This window comes from Mesocricetus auratus, unplaced genomic scaffold (genome assembly GCF_017639785.1).
Source record: "Mesocricetus auratus isolate SY011 unplaced genomic scaffold, BCM_Maur_2.0 Super-Scaffold_100691, whole genome shotgun sequence".
NCBI classification, from domain to species: domain Eukaryota; kingdom Metazoa; phylum Chordata; class Mammalia; order Rodentia; family Cricetidae; genus Mesocricetus; species Mesocricetus auratus.
Genome location: NW_024429267.1, coordinates 358684 through 381731, shown reverse-complemented (window position 1 = coordinate 381731; position 23048 = coordinate 358684). Strand labels below are relative to the sequence as shown.

The 23048-nt window shown below is 44.3% G+C and overlaps 1 protein-coding gene across 2 annotated transcripts in view; it reads left to right on the top strand.

Annotated features, from left to right (window-relative positions):
• Thsd4 (thrombospondin type 1 domain containing 4) overlaps positions 1-23048 on the top strand; it is a 544450-nt gene that overhangs the window by 194164 nt on the left and 327238 nt on the right. The window lies entirely within an intron of this gene.

Below are 23048 nucleotides of genomic sequence, written 5' to 3'. Positions count from 1 at the left end.
TCTGAGATTATAAGCATATGTCTCCACGCCTAGCTTTTTTATATGGCTTGTGGGGATTGAACTTGGGTCTTTAAACTTGAGAGGCAAGCACTTTACTGGCTGAGTCATCCACACAGTCTCTACCTACACACATTCTTAACTGTGTTGAATGAATTTAGTTACCTAAACTGTTTGCCTTGCCTTGTATTTCATCAGTGCAGGGTAAATGTTAGTGGCTCTTCTGGCCCTCACTATTGTTGTAGAAAGAGGAAATAATAGAATGTAGAATTAGCATACCTGGAGCTAGAGTATTTTTTATCTACTGTACATCTGTCAGAGGCTTTGGAGTGATGATAGTGAGAGAAAGCAAGAATCCAAATCTCATACAATGTTCCCAAATTCTTCTCCACCAAAGCCTCTTTTAATTTCCACTCTTTTCTAAAGCACTGAAGAAAAATAGAGCACAGTTTCTACTCCCCTTGTTCTGTGTTGTGATCTGGGGCTGCCACCTAGGCAGTGGTTCCTTTGGGTGGGGATGGCTTGAGCATGAGCCTTCTCAGCTAGATGTGAAAGGATATCCGGTCAGGTGAGAGAAATGGATAAGCAAAGGAAAACACACTCTTCCCTATGGGTTCTCAGAGCTGTGACCTCATTACCGTGTACTAATAGATCTTCAAAAGGACAGCACAGTTGCTGTCTCTGCCAGAACAATCCCAGAAGCATCTGCCAAGCTGGTTGCAGTTGGTTGCTGCTTTACCTGAGCTCTCCCAGACCCCGCCTTCCTGAGGGTGAGCTGGGGAATATGCTAACTCAGGTTTACATCGCTGAGTTCCAGGTCTATCAGGTGGTGGGTGCTCTGGGTGAGCTCCTGCTTCTCTGGGGTGGCTTTGAATGAGTGCTTTATCTTTCCACATCACAGTGCAGTCAGTCAGAAGAACCACCCCGCAGTCCAGTTCTGTACTCTGTGAGGCTTGACTTCATGCAACACTTCTGTGCATAAGGAGTTTGCTGTTAACAAAGTTACTGACTTCTCAGAGTTACTGACCATATTCAAGGTTTCTGTGTTGTGGTACCTACCCTGCCTCAAACCAATCACCTTTCCCTTTCCACTGGGGACCCCAGCAAGGAGGCTTTGTGTAACAAATTTCCTCCTTTGATTTTTCATAGAACTTTAAATATAATTCAGCTCACACATTTGGTGTTTTGTTTATCTTTCATTTCTTTTCATAGTTTTTATTTATTTTGTGTGTGTGTGTGTGTGTGTGTGTGTGTGTGTGTAGGTCAGAGGACAACTGTAGAGTGCCAGTTCTCTGCTTCCAGCACTCTAACTCACACACAGGTGTGTGTGTGTGAGTGTGTGTGTGTGTGTGTGTGTGTGTGTGTGTGTGTGTGTGTGTGTGTGTGTGTGTCCGTCCTGGGGAATCAAACTCAGGCCCTCACACTTGACAGCAAGCACCCTAGCTTCTGGCCTGGCATTTGGCTTTTGGAAACGATGCAGCCAGCCCACCTTAGATTGGTTGAGAGCACATGAAAGAGGCTCTGGTTCGTCCAGGGAATCCCATTCTGAAGGGCTCATCCCCCACCCTGGATTTTACATGGAAGCTAGAGACTGGACTGGGGACTGAATCCTCCAGTGGAAACACCTTTTTCAGACCCAAACTACATACAAGGAAAATGCTACATGTGTTTATATCTTTATCTTCATACTTAACTAGCCTTCAGTAACACCCAAGTGGGCTTGATAATACAGGTTTGCTTTCTTCTGTATTTTACTGTGAGTTTTGGTTGGTAGAAAGTGATGCAGGTTTTCCATGGGCCACAGTTAGATAATATTTCCTTTGACAGTGACTTTTACAACACCATAACAAAGACTAGTGCCACCACCACAGCAGCTACCTTGTCTTTTCAGATTTGTAGCCTAAGGCTTGAAGAGGCTAAAAGACTTGGGACAGTTGACTTGTCCCTATTGGTGTGACTAAGGTAGTGAGAGGTGGGATCATGTTCAGTGTTTCTCAACATTCCTAATGCTGCGACCCTTTAATACAGTTCCTTATGTTGTGGTGACTCCCAACCATAAAATTATTTTGCTGCTATTTCATAGTTGTAATTTTGGTACTGTTATGAATCATAATGTAAATATCTGATATGTGACCCCCCCAGGGTCTAACATCTTCTTGTATGTTTCTCTTTTAGACTTTAAGGTCAGCCTGTCTGTTAAATAAAAGTTGTATAGTTTCTTGAAAGTTGCTTTTCCTTCCAGCAGCATTTCAAGGCCATATCCTGAGAACAGATTTGAACTCAGTAAGTCATTAACATATTTAAAGCAGCTGTGAATATGAGCACCCCAAACTCAACAGGCATGACTGCATTTTTGAAATGCCTTAACAGATGACGACGATTTTTAATAAGTTAAACGATTTGACCAAAACAACTTACAACCTGTGTAAACAACAAATGGGCTAGTGTGAGTAATGTTGAAAAGAGCCCTCGATAATTACAGTCCCTTTAATAAGGCAGATTAAAACCCCCCAAGCAGCTAAAACAAATAAAAGCCCCAATAAACAATTGCAAATGTTAATAACAAAGACCATTAAAAACTAAAAGGGAAATTTAGAATAGAGTGCATGATAACACAGGTTTTTCTTTTGCTCTATCAACAGTAGTCAAATTGAGTTGGAAACGAGCTTGGAGTACATTAAAGTGCACCCAGTAAGGTTTTCATAGACAAGTAGGTCACATAGTGTGGCATCTGGCCTGGAAGGGACTTACAACTTTTTGGGAAAGTCAAGGACAATGACTTCCTGAGCCTCTTGCCTTGGATCTCGCAGTGCATTTGCTGGGGAAGAGGGTTTCCATGAGGTAGAAAGACTGGGAGGCCAAAACTGGAGGAGGGTGACCTGAGTTCGGCCTTGGCTGGAAGAGTTTGGCTATTAGGATCAGAAAAAGACAAGGCAAGGAAATTCTCTCCAAGGAAGAAACCCAAATAACTTGCTACGCTATGCTTCTTGAATCCTTGAGACTTTGCTTTTTTTTTTTTAATTGTGTGTATGTTTGTGTGGTGTTTGTATTTGTACATGTTCATGTGTTGATGAGGATAAGTGTGTGTGTATGTGTGTGTGTATGTGTGTGTGTGTGTGTGTGTGTGTGTGTGTAAGTTAGAGTACAACATTCATGAGCAATTCTCCCACTTTGCCATGGATCCTGAAGTGGAACTTGGGCAACCAGGTTTGTACAGCATTTTTACCTATTGTGACACCACCCCCCCCATTCACCTTATTTTTGAGATAGGATCTCCAGTGAGCCTAGCACTCACTGATTTAGGTAGACTGGCTGGCCAGCAAGCTCTGAGGTGCCTCTTGTCCCTACCCCCTCCCCCTGCTCTCAGTGCTGGGATTGTAGATGTATGGTACCCCATCCAGCTTTTTACATGGCTGCTGCAGGTCAAACTTGGCTCCTCATGTTTTTATAGGAAGCACTTTACTGTCTGAACCATCTCCCCATGCCCAACTCTCTTTCATTTTAAGCTGATGGGCAGTAGACTTCTAAAACCACCCTTATATTAGTTAAGTGCTCTTACACAATAAATTATCCCAAAACTTACTGTCTTAAAACAACAATAAATATTTATTTCAAAAAAAATGTTTGTGGGTTCAGACTTCAGACATGTGGGTGGTGGTTCTGGGTCTGTGTCTCACTGGGGTGGCTGACCCTGGAGGATGCACTTCCACCGTGACTGAGATCACCCATGCTGGTCCTCTGGAAGAACAGCCAGTGCTCTTAACCTCTGAGTCAAATAACCACAGGTCAAAATATCCAAAAGAAGAATTGCATCTGAACTGACATGCAGAGCTTTTCTTCCTGTTAACCATTTCCTACACAACTCAACATAACATTCTATATGCCAATCTTGTGTACATTGTATCAGATGTTGTAAGTCATCTTGGGATGTTTGAAAGAACACGAGAGGATATGTGGAGGCATATGCAAATATGAGCATGTTATAAAAGGGATTTTAACACCCGAGGATTTGTGTATACACAGGGTCTCAGAACTACATCCCCATGGATTCATAGGGACCACTGTCCTGGAGGGTGTCCATCATAGGACCCATTTTGCCACCAACACTCTCAACCAAGACTCAGAGAATATGAAAACAGCAGAGAATGCTCACCCTTGCTGGAGGAGGGGGCCTAAGAGTTGGACAGATGATGGCAGCTTAGAGAAGAGGCCATTAAATTCCAGAGAAGCCAGTTCTCTGTGGAAGTTATGACTGTGAAGCCAACAGTGAGGAGCTGCGGAGGCAAGGGGCTGTCAGCGGGCCCATCCTGTCTTCTCACCTCCCTCACAGACTATAGAGCTAAGCTGATTTGCAGTCTAGGAAGGTCATCTTGAGCACAAAGCTATGAGCATCATAGCAAACCCTAACGTTAGATTGAATAAGTTCCAAGGCTATAAAACTGAAGCCAATAGCTAGGAAGAAATAAAAACAAGAACCAAGAACTGCCTTGTAGTCTTTAGGTAGAACACAAGAACAACACAGTAATCTGACTCTGAGCATGCTCACAGAACCATCTTTCTCATGACGAATATGTTTAGAGGAACTGGAAAGATGGCTCAGAAGTTAACAGCACTGGCTGTTCTTCCAAAGGACCTGGGTTTGATTCCTAGCACCCACACAGCAGCTTACAATCTTCTCTAACTTCAATTCCAAAGGATCTAATACTCTCTTCTGACCTCTGCAAGCACCAGGCACATAAATGATACACACGTATTCATGCACGTAAAACACACATACATGTAATTTTTTAAGCTCATGTTTAGGATCAGATATATATCCCAGCATTCACAATGCCTTGTGTTGGGTCCCCAGCACTGCGTTAAGTCCAGGCATGGTGGTGCATGACTATAATACCAGCTTCAGAAAGGTAGAGGCAGAAAGATTCAAAATCCTTACACTGCCAGGTCCAGGACAGCCTGGGATATGAAACCCTGTCAGAAAAATATTTATTATATGCACTTTGAAAACTACAGATAAGCAAGAAGAACATAAAATAATAATTTGTAGCCCTAAGTTTGAACTTCTTATTTAAAACAAGTCTATGTTCTTCTAGTGATAGGAATACATTAAGACATGTCTGTCTGTCTGTCCTCTCTAACTGTGTGTGTGTGTGTGTGTGTGTGTGTGTGTGTGTGTGTGTAGTGGTGTCATGGTGTCGTTCTCTGCTTTTCCCATGGAGCATAGTGTCTAAGGTGTCCCCTGTCAGGAGCAATTTTACAGAAGTGCCCTTTAGCCTGCTCTGCATCAATGCCCCCACAAGACACCCTTCTAATACCATCACAGACTTTCAGTAACTTCTATACACTGTACATCTGTTTTTATATTGCAGATCTTTGGAGGGCTGCAGATAATTGTCATAGCTGTAGTTTCCTTTTTACTTCCAGTGAGCACACACTTGCCCTCTTTGACAACATAAGCACTGTAGTTATCTGTTAAAAGTGAGTGGGCAGTCGCTTGTATAATCAAGCCCAATTACTGAAAATGGGGATTATGTCCAGACCTCACTTGTTACAAATTTATCACAGACTCCTCATGCTCCCTGTGAATCTCTTCCCTCATCAGGGAGAGAGGCTTCTGGTCTCCAGCCTCCATTAGCTCTCCTCCTTAGCTTCAAATGTGAACCGCTGGCTTTTCTTTTCACTGCTCATTTCCATAGCCCCTGAGCACTTATCTGGCACTAACTAGTCCCAAGGCTAAGAAATTAATTTTGTTTGTGCTAAGCTCAGCCCAGAGGGAGAAAGGAGGCAAGTATATGGATGAGAAGGATATGGGGAAATGTAGAGGATGCAGAGAGAACCACAGAATACTCTTAGCCCCACAGACTTGTCCAACCCATGGCATGTTGTTGACTGCACCAATAACAGCTACAGATGTAGCTTAACATACAGTTGTAAACATACTTAAAACATTGTGAGATTTTTTTTCTTTAGTAATTATTTTAGTCGCTTGATTGCATAGTATCCTGGTGTAAATTTTGCCAATGCATTATGTTGAAAGATTGGACTCAACTGAACGGAGTTCCTTAGAAATCAAGTCACATTATTTGTGATTGCTTCAAACCTCATTTAACCCATCTGTACAGTAGAATAGTGACAATGACTACTTTGTTTTTATTTTATTTTTAGCTTTAGCTATGTGTATAGATGTGGGTGTGTGTATGTGCACATGTGTGCAGGTGTCCACAGAGTCTCTGGAGCTGGATTTACAGGGAGTTGTGATCTGCCCAGTATGGGTGCTGAGAACTGAACTTGGATCCTCTGCCAGAGCAATACACACTTAACCACTGAAACATCTCTCCATCCTAAAACTGACTGGTTTTTCAACCCTCTTATGCCTGGGGCTCAGTAAAAGGCCAAACTCAGATCAGAGTATGGTCAGGGGAAATGCTAAATGGGAGCTCATTGACCCTCCTGAGTGTGACAGTAATTAATCAAGAAAACCTCTAGGAATTATAAATAGTGTCCCATGTTCAGGGGACACTGTAGGTTTATGATGACATCAAAGTCAAAAATAAAGGTTTTACTGGTGATTTTTTTCTCTCTCTCCCCTTGGATAGTTCTAATGATATACATGGGAAATATACTATGGCAAATCCTCTAAGGATTTATGCCTCAGTAATAAATGTTGCCTTCTAGTAGAGCAAGAACATCTGCTTGGGGACACTCCTCCATTGCTGGTGGGAGTGCCAACTGGTTCAGCCACTTTGGAAATCAGTATGGAGATTCCTCAGAAAAATGGGAATAAACCTACCACAAGACCCAGCAACTCCACTCTTAGGCATATATCCAAAAGATGCCCATTCATACAACAAAGATGTCTGTTCCACTATGTTCATAGCAGCTTTATTTGTAATAGCCAGAACTTGGAAGCAACCTAGATGCCCCTCAACTGAAGAGTGGATAGAGAAAATGTAGTACATTTACACAATGGAGTACTATTCAGCAGAAAAAAACAATGGAATCATGAAATTCGCAGGTAAATGGATGACACTAGAAGAAACCATCCTGAGTGAGGTAACCAGTCACAAAAAGAGAAGCATGGCATGTACTCTCTCATATATGGATTTTAGACATAGATCTGGGGAGTGCCAGCCTACAATCCTATGGCCAGAGGGTCTGGGAAACAGAAACTTCATTTAGTGGCTGATCGAAGAAGAGGCAGACTCCCCTCGGTTAAATACTGAGCTGAACTCAAGAAAGCCAGTAACAGAGAGGGAAGACTGATGATCAAAGGGATTAAGACTGGGCTGGTTTAACCCCCAGAAACAGCTGACCAGACAAAGGTTAACTCTTGAATCCCAGGCATCAGCCTGGGAATCCAGCATGGGACTGATCAAGACCCTCTGAGTCTGGGTGTCAGTGAGGAGGCCTAGGTAATCTATTGAGCCTTGGGCAGCAGATCAGTACCCATCCCAAGTATACACACGGACTTTGGACTCCCATAGAACAATGTGAGGTGCACTCTCACCCTGAACTCTTGGGGAAGGGTCTAGGCCCTGCCCTATATGAAATGACAGACTATGGACACCCCCATGGAGGGCCTCACCCTCCCTGGGGGAATGAGGGGATAACGGGGGGTGGGGAGGGTTGGGGGGAGGGCACGGGAGGAGGGGAGGGAAAGGGAGAGGGACCTGGAACTGACTTGTGAAGCAACCTTGTTTCTTATCTAAATTTAAACTGGTAAAAAAAAAGAATGAAAAAAAAAACAAAAAACAAACAAACAAAAAAAAAAGAACATCTGCTTAATAATTCCATGTAACTTCTCTGCAGAGCTGCCAGGGTGAAATGGCTGGTGTGGGAGAAAGGTGGGACTTGACTCCAGACTCCATCACTAGTGTAAGCTGGGCCCAAGTCTCAGTTTCCTCATCTATAAGGGGAAAAATAGTAATTAATATAGACCATGGGGGTGGTTGTGGGGACTCAGTAAGTAAGTGCATGTTAGCATCTCAGCTCATTATCTAGTCCAGGGTGAACAATGAATTAAGTGATAGATGAGGATAACAGTAGTCCTGATGTTAATAGTGGTGGGAATGATGATGGTGGGAGTGATAAATGAGATAATGGTACTAATGGTGATGGTGATTGTGATAATGGTACCGATGGTGGTGAAGGTGGTGATGGTAGAGATGGTGATGATAATAATGCCATGCTGGTGGTAGTCATGAGGATGATAGTGATAGTGATGATACTAGTGACAGGAGTAATGATGATGGTGATGGTGAATGATACTGGTGATGATAAGGATAATAGTGCTGCTGGTGGTGGCAGGGTGGTGGTGATAATAATAGTGCCTTTGGTGGTGGAGGTGATGTGGTAATAATAGTGATGATAGTGGTAACCAGGGTAGTGGAGGTGACCATGGTGGTGATTTGTAGTGGTGATGATGGTGGTGGTTAATTATATTGATGGTAGTGATTCTCATGATAATGGTAAGGATGATAGAAGAACAATAATAATAATTGTACTGATGGTAGTGATGGTGGTAATGATGTGCTGCTGGTGATGATCCTTATGCTGGTGGTGGTGATGATAGTGGTACCCATGGTGGTGATGATGATGGTGATGATAGTGGTTTTGATGACACAATAGGATACTTTCATTGATGGTGATGGTGGTAATAGTGATGTCAGTGATGATTGTGAAGATGGTGATGTCGGCAGTGACAGTGATGATGAGGGAGGAAAACTGATGCGAGGAAGGAAAGATTTTCTGGTTGCATTGCAGTTATAGTCAAGATGCAATGGCGCAAACCCCACCTGACTCCGAGGCGGTCAAAGAAACAGAGCTGTGTGGGGCTGACAGCATTTGTCTCCTGTTCTCCCTGTGATTTTGAATCCTGGTGAGCTGCAAGTGTCCACCTGTGAAGTGGAACAACCCTCCCATCATTACCGTCATGAAAGAAGGAAATCCTGTGTGGGAAAGCAGGTGCTGGCAGGTTGGTCAGCTAAGGATTGGTTTTGCTCATAAGCAAGGTTTTCAGTAAACCAGTGAACACCAACAGTCCACTATGTTCCATTTCCTTCTTTTGATTGCTTATGGCATCCCTGTCCCCTTGTGAAGTCATCATGGTCACGGAGGGACACACTGTCCCCCCCTTGCCATTACTCCCACCAATTCCAGTATCCTAAACTCTGCCTCTTCTTGCCACTTCCTCCTGGGGAGCTTAATAGCTGCCTTCTCAAGGGACTTCTTGATGGAGCCTCTCCAAACCTTCCCACTTACAGGCCTGGTTCACTTGCTGTGTGATGTTTGAAAAACAATACTATTTATTTTATTGCACTTGCCTTATCTCTAGCAAATTTGAACTCTCTGAAGTTAGGAATTCTGTTATATTTATTTTCCAAGTCCTGTCTCCTTTCTTTTATGACATCTGTTCTCTGCACACCCTCCCCAGATTCTTCACAATGTGACCATGTAGGGGCTATTCAGTAAATACAACTGTATTTATTTACTCTTCTCAATAAATTCTTCCTTTCCTCTGTTTTTCTAATCCACCTCCCGTATGGTGTGCTGTCATATATACAGAAATAATAAGCTGTCCTGTTTGTATATTTAGTGACCCTCTTACAAAAATAAATGTGTTACATGGTGAGGCCTGAGACGACTCAAATTCCATCTGAGCCTTAGGACATTGATTAACTCAGTCCTGTCTGCGAATGAATGATGATGTCTCAATTTAAATAAATGTGCCCCAGCAAGCAGAGCCTCTTTACCCACAAGTTCATCTAATTGGATACTGTCCCTCTGGCCATGCTGAGTGAATGTACGCTATTCCCTGCCAAGCCATGAATCAATGGAATAAAGTTCAGAGCCCCAAGCCACTGAGACCCGGTGGCTCCCCTCTTGTCAGCTGTGCCACTCAGTTCATCTGTTCCTTCCTGCCCATTCTTCTCTTCACTTCAATTTTGCTTTTCATTTGTTCTCCAGTCACATGATCAGACCCTTGTTGTAAGTGACTGAAGCCACTCGCCCTTTTTTGCCCTGACTCTACCAGTCCTTCTTATAGCCCTGCTGAAGGACAGCACTGACCTCTCCTTAGGAGGTTTGCGCCATTGTTCTCCTCTTCCCTCCAGTGCCCATTTCAGGCCTAATGATTCTGTTGATCAGATTTGCTCATTCGTTCACTTATTCGGCCTTTTTGCCAATTTAGCAAGAATCCCTGTGTACCAGATGGTATTCTAGGCCCTGGAGATCAAACTGATAGTGCCTTGCTCTCCAGGGTGGAGAAACACTCCCCACCTTGTTTTGCTGGAACTTTTTTAGACGTTAGACCTTGGACCAATTCCACTTTCTATGGCTTATTAAATATACAGAATGACACAGCTGTCACTGCATACCAGAGATCAGGGTTCAGTAGATGAGTGCTCCATGATGCCACAGCACATGCATTTTATGATTTATAAAATAGTGTTATTGTCCTCCACAGATGTCCCATGTGATGATGAGCTTATCATGTTCCTTAGGGACACTGTGATATCATAGACCACCAAATTAAGACTTTGTGGTTCTTGTTATTCAAGCTTGCCTCACTTTCCCTAGTCTGATGGCTGTGATACTAAAAATCTAGATTCTGAGGCTGGGGAGATGACTCAGTAGGTAAACTACTTGTCGGGAAAACATCAGACCCCAGGGTTGGACCTTCAACACTCACAGAAAGAGCTGGGCATGGTAGTGCATGCCTGTAGTCCCAGTGCTGGAGGAGACAGAAGCATCCGAGCATACCAGCCAGCCAGTTGAGATGAATCAGTGAGCCTCCCTGCCTTCCAAAAGAAGGTGCAGAGTGACAGAGAGACATCTGAGGTTGACCTCCAGTCTTCAGAAGCTGTGAACACATGCACACACAAACCACACACATACATGCATACACAAAAGATCCAGCTTGTTTTCCTGAAGAGCTGTTGGCCTTGTGCAGCCTAAAACTGAGCCGGAGTATCTCAGAAAAGCTGAGCTTCCATTGCCACGTTGCAAATGTGTCTCCATGAGAACCTTGGCTACCATCCGTGTGTATGTCTGTGGGTGTTGTGCTGAGGCCTAAAGTTAAATTTAGATAAAAATCAGGAGCTAAAAATATTCCCAGCTTTTCTGACAGGTTGTATCCATCATCAAGGGAGGACAAACAAGGATCTGGCTGCCTGGCGGCAGGGAGTGGGCTGTGGAGGGTGAGGTCAGGCTGCAGCTAGAATCTTACTGGCTAGAAAGGACAGAGGTTTCCTGGGAAGGTTGAGGCAGACTGTGGGAGGCTTCGGCTTCAGCAGAGCACAAGGTAGCCAGACTGCTGAGTGATACACCTTGACTTACTTCTAGAAAGTTCTTTTAGGGGATACTGCTCAGAAGGAAACCCTAAACTCTCCTTTGCTGCTTCCTTAACAACCCACCTTAAAGAGTTTCTGCTGTCAAAAGGCACACTTGTGTGTGTGGGGGGGTCCAAACACATAATTGGGGGACGGGGCATGTTTTTGTATGCTTTCATGTGTTTGTGTGCCCCTGTATGTGGGGAACTTACCCAAGTGTGAGTGCATGTACATGGAGACCAGAAATCAATGTCTAATATTTCTCCATCTTTGTTGTTGTTGTCGACAGAGTTTCTCACTGAACCAGATAGGTTGGCTGGTCAGTGAGCTCCAGGAATCCACCTGTGTCTGCCTTCCCAGAGCTGGGGTTTACGGCATTCACTGATGTGTCTAACTCTTACCTGGATCCTGGGGATCTGAACTCTTGTCTTCATGCTTATGCACAAGCATTTGGCTGAATGAACTGTTTTCCCAGCCCCTAAAAGGCATACTTTAATGGAGTGAAAATGTAAACATTCAGTGGGTGGAGCCTCCTGTTAGATACCATGGAAGACAAAAAGGTGGCCTTAGTTTAGAATCCAGCTCTGCTCAGATGACTGGTATTTTCCTGCCCATCTGAGCCCAGGATGGTTCCCTGTGACACTGGGGCAAAGTTGCTTACGTGACAGGTCTGTAGTACCAGGGTGCCTTTCTGCATGTGATAAATGTTCAATGATTAACATGAATACTGTGGTATTGTGAGTTCACCTCCACCCTGACCACAGTAGCACCCTACTCCACCCACTCACCCACAACTGTCCTACCAAACAAGCTGCCCCCAAGCATGCCCCTGTGGTCACTGAGAAGGGTCCATGGTTTGATCTCAGTCATGCTGCCTCCACTAACCCTATGACCTCTGTGAAGCTCATCTTTCTGAGTCCTTCTGAGAAACTGGTAAAGCACAAACTGTCTAAAGTCATTAGATGGAGAGACAGATCAGCAGTTAGCAATTTCTCTTGTGCAGAGGACCAGGGTCCAGCTCCTAACAGTTGTGTGGTGACTTACAGCCATCTGTAACTTTAGTTTCAGGGGACCTGACTCTCTCTTCTGGTCTCTGTAGGATCCTATATTCATGTGAGTCACATAAACTCACTTAGACACATATATATACATAAAAATCAATAAATATGTTAATTACATGAGAGCTGGCAAGATGGCTCAGTGGGTACACCAGAGCCAAAGATCAGAAGAAGGGATCAAATCGCTTCAAACTGGGGTTATAGTCAATTGTGAGCTACTATGTGGGTACTGGGAATTGAACCCAAGTCCTCTGCAAGAACAAGCGGTCTTAACCACTGAGGCATAGCTCCAGCTTCATAAAAATATTTTACAAACAATAATTTCATGAGGTCACATAATCAAAATACCTGGTGTGTAAGCTATTTCATAAAGTCAGGAAGTCCTACACTGGCCTGAGCAGCAGAGGAAATACCTTCAAAGTTTCTAGCAGGTAATAAGCTAGCCGTATGTCCTTGAACAAAGGATGAAGTTATTGTCTTTTGCAAGAAAATGGAGATGCCATATTAAGTGAATTAAGCAACTTGTAGGAGACAAATATATATTTTCTCTCATTTGTAGTTCCTAGATTTTACATAGATACATAAATTCATATATGTATATAAAGTGAGATAAACTAAAAATATATATTTTCTCTCATTTGTAGTTCCTAGATTTTACATAGATACATAAATTCATATATGTATATAAAGTGAGATAAACTAAAAATATATATTTTCTCTCATTTGTAGTTCCTAGATTTTACATAGATACATAAATTCATATATGTATATAAAGTGAGATAAACTAAAAATATATATTTTCTCTCATTTGTAGTTCCTAGATTTTACGTAGATACATAAATTCATATATGTATATAAAGTGAGATAAACTAAAAATATATATTTTCTCTCATTTGTAGTTCCTAGATTTTACATGGATACATAAATTCATATATGTATATAAAGTGAGATAACCTGTTTTTTACTTTGAGATATGGTCTCATGTATCCAGGCTGGCCTCAAACTCACTATGTAGCCAAAGACCTCTTTGAACTTCTGGTTCTCCTTCCTTCCCCTCCTGAGTGCTGGGGTAAAAGGCATGCACCACCACACTTGGTTTACATGGTTCTGGGAATGGAACCCAGAGTCTGGGTCATGCTAGATGTTCACATTACACATTGAACTATATCCCCCAGATCCCTCCATAGAATAACTCTAATGTTGCATAGTCAAAATCAAGTTTGGGGCTATATTTCATGGAAAGGCCTTGGGAAAGTTGGTTCACAATTCTGAACTTCAGTTTCTTCTTCTCTGAGATGGGAATGATGTCAGCTTTCTGAGTCTCCATGAGGGTTAGATGACATTGTTCATGCAAATCAATTAGTACCCAGTGCCTTTCATGTAGAAGAGACCTCTGTCATTAAGCCATTTCCTTCCTACTGTGTCATGTTTCTGGCACTACCTTGAACTAAAGTTCTGTGCTTCCCTAACTTCTTGTTTTATAAAACAGTTTCTTGCATTTGTGTTCTCTGCTGCTGCCATCACTGGTGCTGTTTGTTGCCAAGACTGAGAAAGAGGCTAAGTTGGAGCATAACTTAAAACGGACATCAGTGGACAGTAGACAGTGGATGTTTGAATGACACAGACACAAGCCAGTTTCTCAGGCATCACTGGCCATGAGGCCTTGGCGGCCTCCTCTCCCAAAGGGGTAGGCAGATTGAACGCTTTCCCTGTACTTCCCTCAGTGGCCTTTGTCCAGCAAAGCTGTTTGTTTTCCCTTCCAGTTTTCTGCTAAGTCATTTAAACAACTCTGAGTGGTTTTCCTGAAGTGACAGTAGCTACCTCTCCAGTCACTGAGATGCAGAAGGTAGTGCGTATGGCCTGTGGTGCTGATGGAGGTCAGGCTGTATTGTCCTGGGCTTTTCCTGGCATTGGGGAAACAGCTCTGAGATCTCCAACTGGGACAGCCACAGAGAATTGTGATGTGGTCACATGAACATTTGACACTTGGGTCTCCTGTAGCCCAAGTTGCAAGGAAGAAATGTAACTTTACTTTTGACTTTGTAGTTGGCAAGACTAGTCATGTCTCCTTTAGCTCCAAGTTGGTAGATTCACTGTTATGAAATTATTGTCTTGGAACACACATACTAAATGCCCAAACTTGCCAGCGGAGGCTCCATAGGCACTAGGTGTGGGGAGGGCAGCAAAGGGTCTCCTTCCCTGGGATGGTACCAAGGCCTGCCTGACCCTTAAGGTAGAAGGCATGAGGAGCCCTTTAGAAACTGGAGACATTTGCTCTGGTCTCTGCTCAGTGTTCCTCAGTCATGGGAGCCAGGGATGTGGAAAGGTGGACTGATTCTAAGCAAATATCTCAGGGCCCTGTTTCAGGGCTGCCTGTGGAAAGGATACAGGTCCCGTGCACATTCCATGCACATTCTGATTCCTGGAGAGCTGGTCCTGAACTGTAGTACCTTCCCCACCTTCTCTATGCCATTGAGATAGTTTTTGTCTCATGGGCTTTATTTCTCCATTTGGGCTAAGACAGGACACAGTTCTGTTGCCAATACCTTCGAAGGACCTGACACCAATATGGAGTTAAACATGCCAAGGTTGTATTAGGGGAGACAGATGATTAGGAGACCAATCGTACAGTAATACAAGCCTGTCTTCTATCAAAGGAGTGAGGGGTCAGAGATCGGTGAGAAGTAGCCCCAATCACCAAGGAGGGTCACCAAAGCCATCTAGGAGTCTTTTAGTGAAGTAAGCTTCCAGAGGAGTCCTGGGTCTCCTGGGAATAGACTTGCTTCTCTACCCTCCTGGGATCAGCCATTGCCCCTGGGAACAGGCCGTGGGAAGCTCAGCTTGGTGCCAGCACCTCTGTAGTAATGGATTTGGAGCATAGCAGCTGGAGCTCTTGCCAGTTTCATGACTGGGGTCCGCAAAGTGTGTTCATTCTCATTGGGTGCCACACATGGCCATCTTACTTTAAGGGTGACTCCTCACATTTGAGGATGTGAGTTAGAAAGGAATTAATCCAAGGGTAGAATCACCAAAGGCCCCTGTTGAAGTCTTTCAAGTTATTTACTTAATTTAATCCTCCACCGATCCCAAGAAAGCCGGCTGCCTGAGATCAACAAGGTAGAATGCAGTGTGCCTGGATATGACCCATGATTAAAGTCTTGTGACCTTAGGATCCAGTTGCAGTCACAAAGGCAGACATAACTAATGCTGAGGGAAGTTTCTGTCTGCTGTGCTATGCTAACCCTTAGTGCTTATGAAAGTGCCTGTATGCAGAAGGTGCTCATGAGGTGTTAGCATGGCCCTTTTAGCTTGGGGTCCAGTCTAACTGCTCTAGATCCCATTTGAGAATCTCCTTCCTCAGGCCTCTGTAGCAGCACTGATTCTGTGGGGAGAGTGGGGTGCTTGGGGGAAAACACCGTTCCTCTCCTTTCTGCCACAAGAACTTGGCAGAAGTAGCCACTTAGGCACAGGCGCCATCTGGACAAAGATGCAGGATTTGTTGACAGAGCAGGCCAGCCTGAGTGTGTAAGCTTCATTTCTCTGTAACTATGAGGCCTAGCTTCCAGATCAGGCATGTGTTCTGTGGGTGGGTCCAATTAGCCCAAAGTCCCCTTGTTAACTGTCCTTCCAACTGTTACTGTGTCATGGAAGTAGAGAATGGCTTGGGGATTCCAAACAGCTGCCTGCTAGCTTCCTGTTTGTGATGCGTGGCCTCTTGGACATTAGCTTCCTCACCCTCAACATGCACTAATTAGGCTGAGCCTTTGTGTTTCCTTGGCCAGGAGCCTTGCCATTCTGGCATTTACAACTTTGGACAGGAAAAATGCGGGTTGGAGTGGCTGGCAGCTGGCACAATGCAGAAAGGCAGAGATGTCAGCGAGCATTCCCATGGCACCGGCACGAGCATTTCTGTTTTCTCAAGAGTCAGCTAGATGGAGATGTGAGCGGGGTGGCCGTTGTTGAAAACACGAGGAGTTGATGGCTCACACTTCACTCATGCTGGTTCCCACTCAGTGAAGTCAGCACTTGTATCAAATGCCCAAACTGTGCCTCGTGTGTGTGTGTGTGTGTGTACATATTAATGTATGTGTATACATAGACATGTGTGTGAAAATATGGCTGAGTGTTTTTTTTTCCAGAACCCAGAGTTCACAGTTTGACTAGGCTGCCTGGCCCAGCAAGACCCAGGGATCCTCCTGTCTCTGCCTTCACAGCACTGGGACTACAGGGGTGTTCAGTAGGCCTGGATTTTTTTTTTACATGGGTTCTGAGAGTGGGTCCTGGTTAGCCCGATGCGCACCTATTACTCTCTGTGCAGCAGTTAACATTTCATTTAGCTCTGGGGATGGAATTCATGTTGCATGCTTGTCCAGGAAGCCCGTCCGTGACTGAACCATCCCCTTCATCTCCTCAGACACCCAGTTTTTAAGATAGCATCAAGCAGACAGGAAACATTTCTTAGCCGATGCATGCTAGAGAAATCTCGCTTTAGTGGACAAGATAACACTAAGGAGCTTGCGGCTCTGCGTCCCTCTCCCTCCCTGCCTTTTAGTCTTTGTCCTCAAATAGCATGCATCCTCCAGGTCTCTTATGCCAAACATGTGGAATCAGAGATGCGTAAGATGTGACCTCTGTTCTCAAGACATGCACGGCCCCCGAGGCCAGTGCCGTAGTCACGACTCCAGTCTTACAGGGACTATTGTTAAGAGTTAGACGTGACATGGAAGACAGATGGCAAACAGGAAACAGGAGCAGTGTATCGGCGACTGTAACCACCGTAAACTGGGCCCCATCTAGGTTGTACGGGTAGTCAAGAGCACATTAGTGTGGGCCATGTGGATCATTTTTCTTTATGACACATAACCCCAAACAGGGAATTCCTTCCTGCTCACAAAAGAAGCAGAATCTAAGACATCCTCACAACTCTGTCCTGACTGCAGCCCTTGGCTACTCCAGGACCCTTTCTCTAGGAAGTAAACATCTGCCTTTCCAAAGTCAAGGTCAGAGCAGAGGTTAGGGGTGAAGGGTGAGGCTGCCCTGTGAGTTTGCCAAGAGATACTGCCAGATGCTCACTAACTAGCAATATGTAATCAGTAACTTTCACTGTGAAGTTTATCATCATTCCTTATTTTTCTCATGCCCCAGTTCTCAGGGCAGCTGATACAAGGCTATTACCTGGGATCCACAGAGAATATACCCCAGGGCCAAATGACACCATCCTTGGCATTGTCCAGGGCTCTGACCCAAGGCTGGTCCTACAAAACAGGTGGTTCAGCATGTGGTGTCTAACCCAAGCGCCGGGCAAACAGCAGCTCCCACAATGGACCACAGCATTAAGGCCTTGGCATCGTCTGGGTTTGATATAAGATAGATTTGTGACCTTCCCAGTTCTGAGAACTGTCAGCAGAGATGGGAGGAGGAAAAGGAACATCTTTCATGGAAACCACACCATCCATCTGGGACAAAGCGGGAAGATGTTACGAAGCTGCTTTTTGAAGCTGGGCAGTCAGAAATAGATTGTGGCCGAGTGACAGACTGGAACAGATGGGCCAGGGCTGGACCAGATTTCAGAAAGGCCCTGATTCCCAAGCAGAATTACTGGAGTTCAGATCCTGGGCGGGTGAGCGCACTCTTGGCATGCAGCAGTCCTGTGTGACTTGGACTGCACTCATCTGTGAAACACGTTGGATCTGAAAAATGAGTCTTGGATCCTGGCTGTGTTAGCATCCGAATCATCTTTTATTAATTATATGAGACAGTACATGTGACATGGTCAGAATAATGCCTGGCATATAGCTCATGCTCCAGACGCATGCGTACGCCAGCACCAGCATCTTCTTTTGGGTGGTGTCTCTTTTGCTTATACCAGAGCTGTCAGTTTGAGAAGCAGTGTTCTGAAGAAAGCAGGCCTGCCTACTGGAAGTCTGAACTATAGATGTATTCCTAGGAGAAACTCTGATTTCAGTTAGTTTTTGTAGAATCTTTACTCCTTAGAATCCTCACTAAAATTAGACTGTCTTGAAATGAGGTTAACTATTACATTTCTAGAAGCCATGCTTTCTAGTCAGGGGATATAACTCACTTGGTAAATAAAATGTGTGCCTGACATGCACAAAGTCTTGGATTTGATCACTACACAGAAAACAAAAGTGCATGACTATCACCCCAGCACATAGGTAAAGTGAGAGGATTAGAAACTTGGGGTCATCCTTGGCTACATATCAATTTTGAGGCTAGCCTTTGATACATGAGACTGTGTCTCATAAAAGGGTCTTTCAAGACTTCTAGGATGGGGTCCGAAATGTGACTCAGTTATACATGAAGTCTTGGTACTGGGTTCCATCCCCAGCACCAGATAAACTAGGAATGATGGTGCACATCTTTATTCTGACACCAGAGAGGTAGAAGGATCAGAAGGTCAAGGCTATCCTCAACTATTTAGTAAGATAGGAGATGTCTTTTAAAATCCTAGGGTAAGTCAGACGTGGTGGTATATGCCTTTAATCCTAGCACTTGGGGGGCAGAGACAGGTAGATCTGTGAGTTTGAGGACAGCCAGGGCTACATAGAGAAACCCTGACATGAAATATACCCCCCTAAATCCTAGAGTAACAAACAGATTTAATACAGAACCAGAATTGCCTTTTGGAAGGAAATCTAACTTGAGGCTTAGAGGAAAACAATGCAGCTACTGACGGGTGATGTCTGTCAGGAGTGCAGAGAAGAGTGTGAGGTACACTGCCACCTCGACCCTTACCACCTCGACCCTTACCAGGGACCTTCCAGGCCCAGCAGTCTTGATAAGATGGTGTCCAAGTCTCCTCTGGAGACTGCCGTTCTGGAGAGCAGCTGATAGCTGAGCAGCTATGTATCGTGCTGGGCTTGTTCCCTGGCTGTTTGTCTTTTAACAAGAGGTCAGTGATGAAGGTTCTTCCACATCTGCAGGGAGCCTCCCACAGAATGAGCATGTGTAAAATAAAGCTGCAAAATCACAGTCTGGGCGGTGCTGGATGGGGTTTCCCCACTCTCAGCCTTCTCCTTGTAAAGGGGGTGAGAGGGCCGGCCGTGGAGGCAGAATGTGGAAAGCCACCCGGAAGAGCTGGACCCCAGCGAAGCTCAGCAAGTAACAAAATCTTCATACGAAAAAGCCACCTTGGCGTTTGAATCTTGAGGGGAAGGGAGGACAAAGCTTCCATGTCTTGCTCCTCTAGCCTGTATGAGGGCTGCACCCACCTGCTCTCTCTTCCTCTTCCAGAGACACAAGCCTCTAGAATGTATTTTGTCTGTTAAGTAATTAGGACAATTGTTTTTCAACTTTCAAAAACTTATTGTGTGTGTTTATGGGTAGGTATTCATGTTCACATGTGTGGTGTACATGCTTGCATGTATGCATATATGTGCGGAGGCCTGTGGTCAACCTTAAAAGTTGTTCCCTAGGAGCCCTTCCACATGGACTTTTTTTAAATTTTTATTTAATGTGCATTGGTGTTTTGCCTGCATATATATATATATGTGTGTGTGTGTGTGTGTGTGTGTGTGTGTGTGTGTGTGTGTGTGTGAGTGTGACAAGTCCCCTAGAACTGGAGTTGCAGACAGTTGTGAACCACCATGTGGGTTCTGGAAATTGAACCTGGGTCCTCTGGAAGCACAATCAGTGCCAAGCCATCTCTCCAGCCCCCACAGTGACTTTTGAGACAGGGCCTCCCACTGGTACTGAGGAATGGTTGATAAGGTGAGATTGTCTGGCCAGGAAGCTGCTGTTATCCCCAGAACTGGAATTATAAGAGTGTTTCACCGTGCTCAGATTTCTACATAGTTGCTAGGGTTCCAATGCATCCTCACACTTACACAGCAAGTGCTTACCAACCAAGCCATTGCCTCAACTCCAACTTTTAAAGCAAAGGTCAATTTTTATGACAAAGGTCTTATAGAAGTGGCATGGAAATAAGTAATAGATTATAAATATCCTCTATTGAAAGTTTTTGATATCTTGTGAGATCCAAAATTTAATTTCTATTTAAATATAAGAAATAACTGGATGTGATGGTGCATGCCTTTAGTTCCAGCATTTAGGAGGCAGAGACAGGTGAATCTCTGTGAGTTCAAAGCCAACCTGGTTTACACTTCCAGGACAGCCAGGGCTACATAGTGAGATCCTGCCTCAAATGATAAAACAAGAAAAAAAATTAAACCCAAGTTATTAAAAAACTGAAATTTCTCACTAGCAATATATAAAGCATAAGATTTTCTACTTTATCCTTTTAGCCTTTAAAGAAAGTAAGTGATCATTTTGGGTATTACTGTTTATTATGAAATTGAAGGTCGGTAATCTAAGCAGTTGGTGTTAGCACTGGTCATCAGCTATCGTCCATGTTTAATATATCCTGGTCATCTTTCAAGTACCACAGGTACAAAGAACAATGACGACTGAGTCATTAGACATGCTTTTGATTTTAGTGCATGCGTGCGCATGCGTGCATACGTGAGTGTGTGTGTGTGTGTGTGTGTGTGTGTACAGGTACTTTGCTTTGGTGGGAAAGTGTGAAATCTTGAGAGAATGGGAGAGTAAGGAAGAAGTCTGTAGAGGTTACCGAGGTCCTGGGCTAGCCAGAGGAAGCTGGGCATGTGGATGCGGGTGAGTGGGTGCAGTCCTCAGCCACCTCCCTATTTCCATGCCAAAAACCAACTAAGAAAGTGAAGTGGCAGTTTTCCAGCCCAAGAGAGAATCATGGGAGGTGGTAAGAGCTGCACATGCCACACAAGTGGTGGACTCTGTGGTGCCCCAGACTGATGGCCCAGAGAAGCCTACCCCTTGGTGGGGGGCCGCAATGTGTCCCATCATCCACCCCACCTCCTAGAAAAAGTGCTTACCTAGTGAGCCAAGCCCTGATTCACTAGAATCAACTGGTTAGCTATAAGTAGCCATTCTAAACTGAAACTGGCTAAACTGGTCTGGCCTGGTGAATAGCCAAGAGCTTTCCAGGCAGGGCTGGGGTGAGAAAGCACATAGCCAAACAGCCTGGAAAACCATCCCGCCAAGGCAGTGTTCACTGCTCTGACTTTCCTGAGCTATGTGAGGTTCCCAGAACCTTGGCTGGAAGGACAGGCCCTCAGCCAGGCTGGCAGATGCACCTCTGAGGGCACACACAGAGAAGACCTTGGGCTACCCTAGATGGTCCTGATAGAGGACTGAGGTCTCAGGATGCATTCTGGACTGGAGAATTAGGGAATGGTTTGAGGAAACTGTGTGACAAAGGCAGAACAGCTGATTTGAAGGTGAAATGGACTCTCACTCCATAATAGGTAGCTAGAAACTGTGGAAGTGTTTCTAGATGATCCCTTGCTTCAGTTTCTTCCCCCATATAAACTGGTACTGATAATTTCTTTAAAAGGTTATGAGAATTAAGCAGAAAGTCAGTTTCAGTCAGGAGCAGCCAGCAGAAGGGTTTTCTCAATGGTACCTCACTTTTCCATTCCGTTGTTAAACTGTCCTGTACTCAAAAACTCCCTTTTTCATATTTCCCCAACAACTGCATTCAAGAATGTTTTTAAATTTTTAAAGATTTTCTTATTTTTCTTTTATGAGTATGAGTGTTTTGCAGGCAAGAATGTTTTGTATCTCTTATGTGTCCAGTGCCTGAGGAGGTCAGAAGAGGGCATTGGACCCCCTGGAACTGGAGTTATAGATGGCTGTGAGCTGCCCTGCGAACTAAATCCTGATCCTCTGCAAGAGCAGCCATTGTTCTTGATCACTGAGCCATCTTTCCAGCCCCTGCCTCCATTAAAACATTTATTTTGTTTTTGAAATTTTATATTTTTGTTAGCACATATTGTATTGTTGGGTACATTGTGATGCTTCAATCTACACATGGTGTAGTGTGATCAAACCAGGATTATTAGCATGTATACCAGAACAAACATTTATCATTTCCTTGTGATGAGAATATTCAGTATCCCATCTCTGGGGAATTTAGAACTAATGTCTGCTTGTAACTGTCATCCTCCCCTAATACCACTATCCAAACCTTGAACTTTGAGTCATGGAGTTTTCCCTAATTAGCTTAGTGTCTTAGAGCCAGTCCCATAGTATTGGCTGTCTCTGAAGTGAAGAACTCCTTGGGCGATGGCTCAGTTGCCCCTACTCTGCCTTTTCTGCTGGCCACTCCTCGAGAGTACAGGAGAATCAGAAAGTAAAGGGTATGCTTACGTATTTCATGAGAAATGCTCCTTGGCCCTGGAGTAAGCTACCTTCAGATACAAGGGAGTTTCAAGTCTCAGGGTAGACACTTGCATGGAGCCTAGATGTGGCCATGAGGTAATGCCCAGAGCATGTGGACTGTTGTAAATTAATATGTGAGCTTGCTCTGGAGCAAGGTCCTTTCTGTTCTGATTTCTCCTTTTATGGTGTCTTTAGAGAAAGGCAGGGAGGTTTGCAGGCAGTTGACTGGGAATTTACAAACACAAGGATCCAGCACTTTAGAACTGGGAGTTTGGCTTGTTTTTTAACTAGTTCTGTTGTTTGTGCTCGGCTTGTCTCTGAACCAAGAGAAGGTGATCAGAAGGAATAAGGTCTCCGAAGCAACCTCCTACAGTGACAAAGACCTGATAGGAAGAGAGACGGGTGACGGGGACAAAGTAGAAAGGACTGTCCAGCTTAAACCAGA